The sequence below is a fragment of the Neomonachus schauinslandi genome, chromosome 6, assembly GCF_002201575.2.
Source record: "Neomonachus schauinslandi chromosome 6, ASM220157v2, whole genome shotgun sequence".
Taxonomy (NCBI): domain Eukaryota; kingdom Metazoa; phylum Chordata; class Mammalia; order Carnivora; family Phocidae; genus Neomonachus; species Neomonachus schauinslandi.
In genome coordinates, this window is record NC_058408.1 from 36,656,327 (window position 1) to 36,662,326 (window position 6,000).

Sequence of the window (6,000 nt, forward strand, 5' to 3'; positions counted from 1 at the left end):
CACATATCAGTGAGATAATACAGTATTTGTCTTTCTCTGTCTGACTTATTTCACTTAGCATAATACCCTCAAGGCCCATCCACGTTGCTGCAGATGGCAAGATTTCCCTCTTTCTTATAGGTGAGTAAGTGTATATATATATATATATATATATATATATATATATACCACCTTTTCTTTATGCATCGAGCACTTTCAGCACTGTACTGAATAAATCCTACTTCAGCTCTTAGCTCATACTCTGCTTGTATGACGCCCAAACCCTCCCTGACCAGGTTCCGGGGCCTCATCTCTCTGCTCCAGGCTGCTCTGTGTTCACCTCATCCTGGCACAGCCCCAGTGCACCGTGACTGCCTGCGTGTCCATCACCCTCTCCAGACCAAGTGAGAAACCAGGTCTTAGGCATCATCCTACCCAGCACCCAGCACCCAGCACCCAGCAGAGGGTCTGACCTACAGCAAGTGTGCAGTGGAGGTCCATAAGTAAATAGAGTGATACTTGGATTAATCCCAGAGTGATGGACGGGGTTGCCGTGTGGTGCTTTAGTCCTCATTCCCTCTCTCTCTCTCTTTCTCTCTCTCTCTCTCTCTGTGTATACAGCTAGGCTAGAACTCTCCCTAGGGAGTTCCTTCCCACTCCAAAACTTCTCACCCTTCCTAAGATCCATTTGGAGGGACTCATCCTTGGGTCAAGCATGGCCCCCTCAAAGGGCTTTTTTTCTTCTTCGTCTGGATTTGCATTTGAGCTGGAAGGAGGCAGCAAGAGAATGGCTCAGCCATAGAGGGTCCTCCTGTGGCAGGGGAATACAGAAGAAAGATGGGAGGCACTGAAGACAACTTTTATCTCCACACCAAATTGGCCTCCACGTGTTGGCAGCAAAGCCACTCCGGGCGTCTGCTAGGGAACTAGGGCAGTGCCTTGAACAGAACCTCACATTCCATGTGTCTAAATATTTGTAAGTTACAAATTAGGTTAACAAACTATTAAATAAAATACGTTTTGCTTTTCCTTCCTTGTCAACTGTACCTTCGTAACAACTTGGAGGCTCAGATTCAAACTGAGAATTCTTGGACTCTCAGGAGAGACTTCTTTGCTAGAACATGGAGGCATGTGTTGAGGCAGCTCTGGCTCTCAGCCTGTCCCCCTTCTCTTCTCACACCACGAGGGGCCTGGCAAACATGTGGGGACACCCCAGCGTTCACATCCAAGGCACGTCCACACGCCTACCAACAACCTCTTCTTTGCCACGCTCAGACCTGGGACAGTTGATGTTGGTGACATCGCCCACCCTGAGGAGCCTGGGCCATGGAGCAGGCTTGCTCAGGCTCTGGAAGTGGGCGGGAGCCTGTCTGGGCCAGGAATTGTGGATCTTAGAATGCAAGGCCTGATCTGGAGGCGAAGTGACCTCAGGGTGTGCACGTCTTCCTAAACCCCAGGATCCTTGCCCCAGAGAGGTGAGGCCAGAAGAAAGCCGAAGTGTGGTCTAAAGAGCAACCTGGGGCGGGGCCCCTCTCCCCTGGGTTCAAGGCTGTGCTCCTGACCTGAGCTGGCCCACGGCAGATGGCAGGGGCTAGGCAGGGTGGCCTTACCTGAGTCCTGGGTTCTGTGGGCTCTCGGCATCTCTGGCCCAGGTGGCGGGGGCTCCTAAGGGCAGGGGGCAGGTTCTGAATTTTCTCCGTCCTCCCTCAGCCCTCAGCGGGGCTGGAGCCTTTGACAGAGACAAGGTTTCTACTGGAGCTGTTTCTGTCTCTGGTGCCAGCTGCTGTCTGGGAGGCAGCAGGTCTGATTAAGTTCTTAAAAGGGCAAAGGAGGGGAAGAGGGATAAAGGGAGGGAGAGCAGGACAGAGGCGGGCCGGCCACACAGACGCCAGACGTCATTGGCTTAGCCCATGGCATCCCCGGGGCCTGACCCACAGCCGAGACCCCATGTGAGTCTGTGTTGTGACTGTCTGGGGAAGAATGTGATGGCCAAACGGGGTCCACAAAAGACACCCAGACGGCTCATCAGAACAGCAAGTGTGGTCTTCTCTAGGCACTTGGCACAATTTGGATTCAACTCCTCCCCGCCCCCCAAATCTGGATTAACCCCCCTCCCTCCGTGGCAAAGCCAAATTCGTCAGTATAAGCTTCAGGTCCCCTCACACTCCTGCTCACTGCTGGGCCTTGGCAGCACCATGGTGACTCTGGAACCTTCCCACGATGAACGCCTGCTTCCCATTCAGTCAACAGCACCTACAGTCTGCCTCCAATGCACAAACATTGATTGAATCCTTGTTTAAAAGAATTAGGACGGGGCGCCTGGGTGGCTCAGTCGGTTAAGCATCTGCCCTCGGCTCGGGTCATGATCCCGGGGTCCTGGGATCGAGCCCCGCATTGGGCTCCCTGCTCAGCAGGGGGCCTGCTTCTCCCTCTCCCTGTTCTGCCTGCCCCTCCCCCTGCTTGTGTTCTCTTTCCCTCTCTGACAAATAAATACATAAAATCTTTAAAAAAATAAGTAAAACAATCAAGACATTGGGGGAAATTGGAATATAAACTGGAGGTTAGGGAATGAGTGCCGATCTTCTTAGGTATAAAAATGGTGTTATGGTTATGGGGACGTAGGGACAAATGGCCCAACTTAGGGGGCCATGTTGAAGTGTTCGTGGCTGAAGTATCACCATGTCGGCAATGTCCTCCGTTCCAGGTGTTCAGAAAAATGTCACACACACACACACACACACACACACAGGGAGAGGGCAACTAGGGCAAGGTATTCACGGTGGTTTTCTCCAGGGCGATTTTATGGGTGTTTAGGGCACTCGTCTTCCAACTCTCCTGCATCTTGGAGCATTTTCATAATTTAAAAGTTGGGGGAAAAGTCTAGCTCAAAACTCACTTTCTGCAGGAAGCCTTCCCAGCTCATTCTACCCGGTGGACTTGACTTGCTCCCCAGCACCTCTGCCCACGGTTTCTGTCACACTTGTGCAAAGTGCCGTGGCCTTTCTCCACGGATGCGCGCACGCGTGGGTGCGGAGGGAGTGAGCGGCGGCGGGCGCTGGGCTGGTCTGCGGTCTGCGGCCCGACGCCGGGCCTGCCTTCCGAGCCACCCCGCCCGGCCGCACACAGGTGGGAGTGTGCAGGGGGCCGGCCGCCGCGGGGGGGGGGGGGGGGGGGCGGGGTGCCGTGCTGCGGTGCTGGGGGCCGGGGCACACGTTCAGGAGGGAAAGGACAACAGGGAGAGAAGCAAGGACCGGCCTGCGGAGCAAGGGCACGGCTGCAAGCCGGGGTACAGCGCCACGAGGGGCGTGCCCGCCCTGCCCTCTGCCGGTCGCCAGCTCAGACGAGGCCGGCGGTGTTGGGGGCAGAGCACAGACTTTAGCAGAGTAAACCTAGGTTCAATTCCTCTGCCTTTCTGTCCCCGCCAGATGCTGCCTGTGTCCAAGCCACCTTCACTGCTCCAAGCCTCAGTCTCCCTGTCTGTAAGCTGGGGTAATAAGGGTACCTACTTCCCAGTACTGTGAAGATCAGAAAACGATGTCCACATAAGGGCTTTATAAATGAACAAGGCATTGAGAACTCAGGTAGGAAAAAAAAAAACACCCTTCTTTATTTTCACTAACTGAAATGTAGTATTTCTGTCCGTTACGAGTGCGTGCCAGCGGCCACTGCAGTATGGGGAGCACCTGTGAGTTTACCTCCAGCAGAGATCACAGATATTTTCGTAACACTTGAAAGCTGTTATTCTTGAAATATGGCTTCTGTTCATCGCTACTGTGAAATCGTGGGATTAGCCCTGCCACTAGATTTCGTTATTTTACATGTTGATGGAGAGGCACACAGGTGACTAGATCTTAAATTGATTTTTTAAAAATATATAAATAGCTACATTTCAGTACAGCTGGTTTCTTCCCTAACCCTATGGACTGAATTTTATGCATTTAGACACATTTTGCTAAGAATGTGTCCAAAGGCTACAGACTTCCAAAAGGGTCTGTAGCATAAAAAATAAAGGACCATGTGGTTTGGTGCAAGCTTGACTCCAGCCTTGTTCCTGGCCTTGCCCTAACCCTGGCTTTGGGTCATGGCACTGGGAGAGCTGAGCCCCGCTGGATGAAGGGAAAGTTCAGGTGGGGGAGCCTCAGTTTACCCCCCCCCGGCAGGAAAGCCCTCCCATGCTCTCTCTGACTTTTGGCATCACTCGGCTAAGCGCTTGTTCATTCAGTGTTCTTCCTTCCCTTCCTTCCCTTCCCCTTCATTACCTCTTCCACCCCCAGGCCCCCTGAGCTCTTCCTTCAGCCTGTTTTTGAACATCCCTGAGGATAATGTCTTTTCCATGGCTCCCGGGGAGACACTATCACCAGCTGCAGCTCGTTAGATACGCTAGAAAAACCATCCCCAAGCTCAAGGGCAAGAGGAATCTGGTTCCCGGCAGTTAGCAGTCAGAGGGGAGTGGGGATGTCTCAGCGGTGGGAACAATCAGGGGTGTGCCCTCAGAGTTAGAAGAAGGCATGAGAGGATCGCCTGCCTCCGGTGAGCACCAGGCCACCAGCCCCGTGGCCATGCAGGCCACCAGCCCTGTGGCCAACCAGGGAGGGGCGGAGTCCTGGCCAGGAAGCTGTTGTCTCTGCAGAGGGAGGCACGCCCAGGCCCCCCCTCGGAAGCAGGGCTCCAACAGCTGAACTGGGGTGTCTCCTGCTCAGAGCGACAGCTGCCTCGCGTGTCTCCCAGGCCCATGGGCATGGAGCAGCAACTTCGCTGGGCTGTCCCAAGTCCCTGCCTGCTTCATAGAGCAGGCGGGGTGGCTCTGCTGGAGCCAGACCCTCCATCTGGGCAGAGGCCTCGAAACAGGTGCAGAGAGTTAATGCTCCCCTCTCTGACCTTCCTTCCAGCCCTGTTAGAACCAAGGTCCAAGGTCCAAGGCCCACTTCACAGATTACAAATTGACCTGATTTCTTTTGGCATCATAGAAAAATAACTGGTAATCTACCAAGCCAGGTGTGACTCAGCCTGACCTGCTGACCTGTGGGCCTCCATCCACTTGACAAATACCTGTTCATCTTCTAAGACACACCTCAAGGGTCAGCTCCCCACTGCCTGCCCTCACTGACCCCCACTGGGGAAGACTGGGTGTCTGCTGTGCGTGGCATGAGGGCCTGGCGCGTCACGGCATCTGTAGCAGATACACTTCTCACTTTCTGGTTGTTTCCCTCTCTCCCCCGCCAACTATGAGCTCTGGGAGGGCAAGAGCTCTATTTGTTGAATCTGCTGCCATGTAGCAGGCATTTCATAAACGGTTCCTGAATGTGTGAATGAATGAACGAATGAATGGCAGTCAGTCCTCCTCGTGCTGAGGCAGAGGTGCAACCAGGAGGGGTCAAGTGCTCAGGCCCAAATGATCACGGTCGCAGTGCGGGTGGGGAGGGCGGCTGATCCCCAAGAAATTCTACGCTGATCCAATGATCACGGCTCAGACGTCTCTTCCCAAGCCGGATCCCCTCCCTGGAGCACATCCACACGGCCACTCCCCTGGGTGTGTTATCAGGACTCACAGACTGAGGTCTACACACTGCCCAGATGTCTTGGTCACGGCTGTGTCCCAAGAGCCTGACTCTGCACCTTGCACTTAGTAAGTGCTTGAGTCACAATTCTCAAATTGATGAGAGACTCTCTGGTGGGTTTCACCCCTCTTCCCCCTGCCCGGGGCCTCCCCACCAGAGCAGAAGAGAAAATGCTGGGGCTTGCTGGTTCCAGAGCAGACGGACCTATGGCTTCCCACAGGATAGGTCACGGCCCTGAGGTTCCTACGGAGTCCAGCGACTCTTTGATGAGGCCTCCTCGAGGCCATCTGGGCCCTGGGCTCAGACTGCTCAGTAGGCTGTCCCCAACCTGCCACAGCCCCGAAGCCACCCCTCCCAGCTCCAGGCTTGGCCCAGCCTTTGCTCTAATGTCTAAAAGGTTTCAGGTCGGGTTGCTGCTTCTGGGATTCGGGTGGGGAAGCCACAGTCTCCTGGGGAGACCACC